The 8962-nt window shown below is 42.8% G+C and overlaps 1 non-coding gene across 1 annotated transcript; it reads left to right on the plus strand.

Moving 5' to 3' along the window:
- Positions 1–640: 640 nt before the first annotated feature.
- On the plus strand, positions 641–712 carry Trnaa-cgc. Its single transcript has one exon. It is a non-coding gene; the product is annotated as a tRNA-Ala (tRNA).
- Positions 713–8962: the final 8250 nt, after the last annotated feature.

The following is an 8962-nucleotide window of genomic DNA, read 5'->3' on the forward strand; positions in this document are numbered from 1 at the left end:
TAATCTCGCAAGTTCACGTTTACAAAGTTCACGCATCGAACAATCTCGTATTTAAATGGTGGCCCATTCACGAACTCCGCTCTACAACTCGTTCAGGAAACTGCTTTGGTCACAGCCAGTGTGTTCCCTGCCGCCGTTGGATAAGCAGCTGCCAGCAGCAAGTCGTATACCCCTAGCTTACTTATTTGTTACATAGCTTAATTCTTAATTTCTTTGCATGTTTCTGGGTACTTGCATTGTTTAATTCACAAATTTCAGGCGTATTATAGTATTTGAGAGTTGTAGCATCGCGCTTTAGTGTTTAGTTCGTAGATTCTTACTTAAATTGCGTGTGAGTTTCGTATAGGAGGTGTAATTTCGAGTTTTAGTTACTGTAATCGTAAATTCAGGCAGATTGTAGCGCAGTCGTTAGGCATTTGTACAGGTTAGTTCATACATTCTTTGCGTGTTTCCCTTGCGTTATTTAGGCACGGACTCGGGTTTCAGTAACTGTTGTTCAACATCCATTAGAATGGACAGGGACTGTGATTGCTGTGTTCAGATTAGGGCTGAGTTGGCATCCCTTCGCTCACAGCTGCAAGCGGCGCTGCTTCGGTCGTGCAGCTTGAGGCTGTTGCCAATGGGCACCACTGTGGGACCGAGCGAGGTGGCGCAGTGGTAGCACACTGGACTCGCATTCGGGAGGACGACGGTTCAATCCCGTCTCCCGCCATCCTGATTTAGGTTTTCCGTGATTTCCCTAAATCGTTTCAGGCAAATGCCGGGATGGTTCCTTTGAAAGGGCACGGCCGATTTCCTTCCCAATCCTTCCCTAACCCGAGCTTGCGCTCCGTCTCTAATGACCTCCTTGTCGACGGGACGTTAAACACTAACCACCACCACCACCACCACCACCACCACTGTGGGGAGCCAGACTTGGGTATCACGGGGATGTCAACCTCGTCCCGTCTGTCCCCAAATCGGTCTGCCGCTGTGGTTACCCCGGTTGCTGCCCGCAGTGGGGCTGAGCCCTCGCCTGTGGTTGATTGGGAGGTCGTTCCAAGGCGTGGCAGGCAGCGAAAGACGTCCCCGGAGGCTGATCAGAAAGCCTCCCCGGTGCGTCTGACAAATAGGTTTCAGGCAGTGTCTCTGGCTGAGCCAGATGCAGCTGCCTGCCCTGTTTCAGAGGATGATTCTCAGCCTTCAAGGTTCGGGCAATCGCAGAGGGTGGACTTATTGGCAGTTGGGAGCTCCAATGTTAGGCGCGTAATGGGGCCCCTTAGGGATATGGCGGCTAAGGAGGGGAAGAAATCCAGTGTGCACTCTGTGTGCATTCCGGATGGAGTCATTCCTGATGTGGAAAGGGTCCCTCCGGATGCCATGAAGAGCACAGGGTACAGCCAGCTGCAGGTGGTGGCACATGTCGGCACTAATGACGCGTGTCGCTTTGGATCTGAGGAAATTCTCTCTGGATTCCGGCGGCTATCTGATTTGGTGAAGGCTGTCGGTCTTGCTTACGAGATGAAGGCAGAGCTCACCACGTGCAGCATCGTTGACAGAACCGACTGCGGACCATTGGTGCAGAGCTGGGTGGAGGGTCTGAATCAGAGGCTCAGACGGTTTTGCGACCGTGTTGGCTGCAGATTCCTCGACTTGCGCCATAGGGTGGTGGGGTTTCGGGTTCCGCTGAATAGGTCAGGAGTTCACTACACTCAGCTGGCGGCTACACGGGTAGCGGAGGCTGTGTGGCGTGGACTGGGCGGTTTTTTTAGGTTAGAAGGCCTCGGGAAAGTACGGGGTGGGCTGCAATCTCAAAGGGTGCATGGCAAATACAGGACGTGCTTGGATCAAGGAACAGTCGGAATTGTAGTTGTAAATTGTTGTAGTTGTGCTGGGAAAGTCCCTGAGCTACAAGCGCTAATAGAAAGCACAGAAGCTGAAATCATTATAGGTACAGAAAGCTGGCTAAAGCCTGAAATAAGTTCTGCAGAAATTTTTACGAAATCTCAGACGGTGTTCAGGAACGATAGAATAGGCAGAATTGGTGGTGGAGTGTTTGTGTCTGTCAGTAGTGGTTTATCTTGTAGTGAAGTCGAAGTAGATACTCCGTGCGAATTAAGTTAATAATTGGCTCCTTCTACCGACCCCCAGACTCCGATAATATAGTTGCTGAACAGTTCAGAGAAAATTTGAGTCTCGTAACAAATAAATACCCCACTCATACGGCTATAGTTGGTGGGGACTTCAATCTTCCCTCGATATGTTGGCAAAAATACTTGTTCAAAACCGGTGGTAGGCAGAAAACATCTTCCGAGATTGTCCTAAATGTTTTCTCCGAAAATTATTTCGAGAAGTTAGTCCACGAACCCATGCGAATTGTAAATGGTTGCGAAAACACACTTGACCTCTTAACCACAAACAATCCAGAGCTAATAGAGAGCATCATGACTGATACAGGGATTAGTGATCACAAGGTCGTTGTAGCTAGGCTCAATACCGTTTCTTCCAAATCCACCAGAAACAAACGCAAAATAATTTTATTTAAAAAAGCGGATACAGTGTCACTAGAAGCCTTCCTAAGAGACAATCTCCATTCCTTCCGAACTGACTATGCAAATGTAGACGAGATGTGGCTCAAATTCAAAGATGTAGTAGCAGCAGCAATTGAGAGATTCATACTTCATAAATTGGTAAGAGATGGAACTGATCCCCCATGGTACACAAAATACGTCCGAACTCTGTTGCAGAGGCAACGGAAAAAGCATGCGAAGTTCAGAAGAACGCGAAATCCCGAAGATTGGATAAAATTTACAGACGCGCGAAATTTGGCACGGACTTCAATGCGAGGTGCCTTTAATAGGTTCCACAACGAAACATTGTCTCGAAATTTGGTAGAAAATCCGAAGAAATTCTGGTCGTATGTAAAGTACACAAGCGGCAAGACGCAGTCAATACCTTCGCTGCGCAGTGCCGATGGTACTGTTACCGACGACTGTGCCGCTAAAGCGGAGTTATTGAACGCAGTTTTCCGAAATTCCTTCACCAGGGAAGACGAATGGAACATTCCAGAATTTGTAAGACGAACAGCTGCTAGCATGAGTTTCTTAGAAGTAGATACCTTAGGGGTTGTGAAGCAACTCCAATCGCTTGATACGGGCAAGTCTTCAGGTCCAGATTGTATACCGATTAGGTTCCTTTCAGATTACGCTGAAACAATAGCTCCCTACTTAGCAATCATATACAACCGCTCGCTAACTGATAGATCTGTACCTACAGATTGGAAAATTGCGCAGGTCGCACCAGTGTTTAAGAAGGGTAGTAGGAGTAATCCATCGAACTACAGACCTATATCATTGACATCGGTTTGCGGTAGGGTTTTGGAGCATATACTGTATTCAAACATTATGAATCACCTCGAAGGGAACGATCTGTTGATACGTAATCAGCATGGTTTCAGAAAACATCGTTCTTGCGCAACGCAGCTAGCTCTTTATTCGCACGAAGTAATGGCCGCTATCGACAGGAGATCTCAAGTTGATTTCGTATTTCTAGATTTTCGGAAAGCTTTTTACACCGTTCCTCACAAGCGACTTCTAATCAAGCTGCGGACCTATGGGGTATCGTCTCAGTTGTGCGACTGGATTCGTGATTTCCTGTCAGGAAGGTCTCAGTTCGTAGTAATAGACGGCAAATCATCGAGTGAAACTGAAGTGATATCAGGTGTTCCCCAGGGAAGCGTCCTGGGACCTCTGCTGTTCCTGATCTATATAAATGACCTGGGTGACAATCTGAGCAGTTCTCTTAGGTTGTTCGCAGATGATGCTGTAATTTACCGTCTAGTAAGGTCATCCGAAGACCAGTATCAGTTGTTGCAAAGCGATTTATAAAAGATTGCTGTATGGTGTGGCAGGTGGCAGTTGACGCTAAATAACGAAAAGTGTGAGGTGATCCACATGAGTCCCAAAAGAAATCCGTTGGAATTTGATTACTCGATAAATAGTACAATTCTCAAGGCTGTCAATTCAACTAAGTACCTGGGCGTTAAAATTACGAACAACTTCAGTTGGAAAGACCACATAGATAATATTGTGGGGAAGGCGAGCCAAAGGTTGCGTTTCATTGGCAGGACACTTAGAAGATGCAACAAGTCCACTAAAGAGACAGCTTACACTACACTCGTTCGTCCTCTGTTAGAATATTGCTGCGCGGTGTGGAATCCTTACCAGGTGGGATTGACGGAGGACATCGAAAGGGTGTAAAAAGGGTAGCTCGTTTTGTATTATCACGTAATAGGGGAGAGTGTGTGGCAGATATGATACGCGAGGTGGGATGGAAGTCATTAAAGCAAAGACGTTTCTCGTCGCGGCGAGATCTATTTACCAAATTTCAGTTGCCAACTTTCTCTTCCGAATGCGAAAATATTTTGTTGAGCCCAAGCTACATAGGTAGGAATGATCATCAAAATAAAATAAGAGAAATCAGAGCTCGAACAGAAAGGTTTAGGTGTTCGTTTTTCCCACGCGCTGTTCGGGAGTGGAATGGTAGAGAGATAGTATGATTGTGGTTCGATGAACCCTCTGCCAAGCACTTAAATGTGAATTGCAGAGTAGTCATGTAGATGTAGATGTAGATGTATTTCGTAGGTAGTGAACGTATGACTGTGTATTTTTGCCCATGATTGCGCCTCACCTTCCAAATGTCTTTTCATGAATTTCATCTTCGCCTCGTCGGACATTCCATTATAAAACCATCACTACATGCTGCTAGAAAATTTACTAGGTGATATTTCCCGTCGTCACCAAAACATTTGACCGTTCCCGAGTTCATTCACGGAACACTGATCACTGTAGAGGTTTGATGTGCAGCTAAAGTATTCAACTTGCTTTTTATTTCATTGATTTGCTTTTTAACTTCACCATTTTCAATTTTAATGCCAGATGCTACTTGTTCCTTTATTTTATCTGCTTCTTTCTCCCCTTTCCCCATTCAAATGGATAAGTTACTAATAGCCTCTGTCGTCTCAGCCATTAGAGCATCTTGCCTACTCACACAATTTCTTACGTTGCCTCCCAAATCTGCCTGCAATTTCTCCACCTCATCACTGAAAATTTTCTTCGCTTGATCTACCTTAGACTCAAGTATCCTAACTTCATCAGAAATTTTGCCTATTTCATCCCGAATGAGTTTTAATTTTCTGCCTATCAATTCCTCGATTCCACTAGCAATTTTACCTACTTTCTCTTTCACAACCGAAGCTATTTCGGATTGAACCGAATCAATTTTTAAATTTACGTCACCCATATCGGTTTTAACAGAATCACTTTTGGAGCCCATCCTCTTATCATTTGCATTAATTGCGTCATCATGTCTCCCCCAAATTCATATCCCTGGCCTGATTTTTGACTATTTACCCTACTAAATTCACCGCCGATCACGCTCTCCCACTCCGACTACGGGCTAAGCGGCTTGCTAATATTTTCGGACCCACACAATCTGGCCGACTGCTTAATACTAGCTACTTCTATTATTGGCGATTGAACTACAGGATAATACATAATCTCGCTATCAGCACAGGTACTTAGCTTTGTCCTGCTGGATCCTTCTGCCGTGGTATTGCTGCCGATGTTGCAGTTGAAGCCGACACTGAAGATCTTGTAGCCTCTGCTGTGCTACTGCCACGACCGCTGCACGATGAATTGCCGTTGAAGATGCCGCTGCTGGCTGGAACCACGTGCTTTCGATGTCGCCTCTTCTGCCGCGTCACTTTTTTCTCATTCTTAACCACTGCTAAACTCGGTGAACACAACTGCTGCAAAATTCGCAGCTCACAGCCCCCACGCAAACTGCCTAAACTGCCACATACTTGGGACCTAGATCACAGAATGTCGTTAACTGTGAGAATTACAATTGTAATTTCACAACTATTAAAGAAACCTAATATTCATTCCTGAACCGATCTCACATTTAACTTTTGCGACAGGTCCAACCTATCAAAGTTCACATAATACTTTTGAAACACGTTGCAGAATTCAAATCCAATTCTAAAATTTCCAGAGTTCATATTCCGCAAGTGACACTTTTCAGAATCTAATCCTGTTCCAACACTTTGCAAGATTTTTATCCCTCAACTAACACTTCCCAAATTCCTATCCCTGACGAGCCCCCAGTCGCGAGCTAACATTCCAAAGATGTGCGGGCTCACACTTGGGTCCTCTTCGTCGAAATGTTTTGGCTCTACTCGTCTAGGGGCTGAACCGCACATGTCGCATTACACGCCCTAAATTAGACACTTGTGACCCTTTGGTTAAATTCTCTGGCTGACGGCAAGTTTGTGGGATTTTATGATCCATACAGTCTTAATACAACATATAACAACAGTACTAATATTATCAGGAGTTGCATTAACGACCCATAAATGATGTAGGCCACACAGTTGCGATTTGGTTAGAATAATGTTTATTCAGAAAGCATACTAATAGCGAAAGTGGTTGTATTTAGAGTTACAGTTACACTCGAGCGCATATCCGTTTGACACAGTTCGATCGTTCACCACCTCATCGCGACACACAAGTCCAATACTCCATCTCGTTATTTACACGAAAGGTTCACATCAGGTATGCGGCTGCTCACTGCCCTGTAAGTCCCACGATACCAGAGACTAAGTCCCGCGACACCACACAACGCGAATTTTTATGAGTCGTTTCACTTCCTAGCTACCTACAGACCGACTGCCCGCTTTCGCATCTCAATCCGAACTGCACCCTTTGGTGTCCAGAGCACAACTGTACTGTCCGCCTTAGTGTCTGCCCGAGCTCTGACACTGCCCGTCCCCGGCCGCGTTTCCCACGCGCCAAATATCCTCGCTCAACTGACTAGTGCAGTTTCCTTTCCTGAAGCCGTCTATCTACTTAGCTACAGCTTATTCTACATTATTTTACATTCTAACATATTTAAATAATCAAAGCTTGATCACTTTCACGTTCTAAATAAAGTAACAATAATATCCATTATATAATAAACGTTAAATTCTTTTACATAAAACCAATACAATTTTCTTCTTAACTTTGAATGTGACAGCCAGTTGCCTTGCATCAATGTGCTTTCTGATAAAAGAACAAAAGTAACTATTAAGCACTAAACTTTACATCAAATATTCTATTACCTAATGACTCAATAAGATGTCAAACTGTCATTGCTGAATATGCTTTGTGTGGAAGAAATGATGATCTGATGCTTAACTGAAAATACTGATAATTTAAATTCACTATATGTTTTAAACAAATAAAGTTACAGAGTTGATATTTACAACATTTGTCAGTTTAATAATGCGCTTCTATACGAAATGTAGTAGTAACTTTATTCATCTGTAGATCACTTTTTATAAGGATATAGGACATGTCAAAGAATTTACAAGTTTAGATCATTTTCAAATTAGCTAATTCGTGTACAGATATATTTACAGACTTCTAGTTACAGACAATCATTAGATTTACTCCTGGTATACAATACTTTTTTCTACAAATAACTTATTAAATAATGTAATGCCACACTGTTCACTCACATCCCACCATCAGTCACTGCACGCACTGTACACACATTACACACACACACACACACACACACACACTGGTGATCTCTGGGCCATCTTCTGTACCACAACTTCTCATTTGCTATCCTGAAAAACTGAGTCAGCATCCTTCCACAATGAGTGAGATGTTGAGCTCAGAAAGAGGAAGAGGTGTTTAGTATTGTGCTATGCATAGCTTGGGAAAAAGAAGGAAAAAAACATAAAGTGAAGCCATTATGTGGAATGTTGGATGTTTTATAATCATTATTATTATTTATTTCTATAACATTTTTTTATCTAACCCCTACTCTGTTTTATCTAAGTAATTCTTCAACATATAACATTTATTGTATAACAGATACTTTTTGCAATTTCTTTAATCTCTTTTGGTAATTTATTGTACAGTTTTATTCCTTGGTAGAAAATGCTGTTTAGAGTTTTATGTTTATTTTTCTCTGGTAAATATAAGTTGAGTCTGGCTCCTGTTCCATGGTCATGGACAGAGCTGTTTGCGCAGAAGTTATCAATGTTATTTTTGATGTGTACAACTGACTGGTAAATGTATTCACATGGTGCAGTTAAAATCTCCAGTGTTTTGAACAGATCTTTACTATGAGCTTGACTAGTATTTTTGGTTATTATTCTTATAGCTTTTTTTCTGGAGTCTGAAAATTGTGTTCATATTTTGTGTGTTTGTTCCCCAAAAAGGAATGCCAAAACTAAGAATTGAGTGTACATATGTATAATATGTAACTAAAAGACACTGCATGTTACACACTGATGATAGGATTCTAAGGGCATAACTTGTTAATGACATTCTGTTTGCAAGTACCTTTGTCTGTTCACACCACTTCAACTGAGAATCAATATTCACTCCTAGAAATTTTGTATTTGTTACACAGTCTATAGAGATGACACCTACTTTTAATTTAACATTGTCATTTTTCCTCTTCAAACTGTAATTCATGGCATTAGTCTTCTTCATGTTCAGTGTCACTTTATTGCTTATTGACCAATCATAAACTTCCTTGAGAGTTTCATTTGCTTTCTCGGCAAGGAGCTCTCTTGTTTTCTCAGTGACTATAATATTAATGCCATCAGCTAAGAGAATTTTTTTCATCATGAGAAACACTACTGGGCAAGTCATTGATGTATATCACGAACAGTATTAGTCCTAATGTGCTACCCTGCAGAACCCCTATATTAATGTATTAAGATTCTGATAAGTGGCTGGCCAGTGTGGCGGTGTGGTTCTAGGTGCTTCAGTCTGGAACCACATGACAGCTACGGTCGCAGGTTCGAATATTGCCTCGGGCATGGATGTGTGTGATGTCCTTAGGTTAGTTAGGTTTAAGTAGTTCTAAGTTCTAGGGGACTGATGACCATAGATTTAAGTCCCATAGTGCTCAGAGCCAT

This window comes from Schistocerca piceifrons, chromosome 6 (assembly GCF_021461385.2).
Source record: "Schistocerca piceifrons isolate TAMUIC-IGC-003096 chromosome 6, iqSchPice1.1, whole genome shotgun sequence".
Taxonomy (NCBI): domain Eukaryota; kingdom Metazoa; phylum Arthropoda; class Insecta; order Orthoptera; family Acrididae; genus Schistocerca; species Schistocerca piceifrons.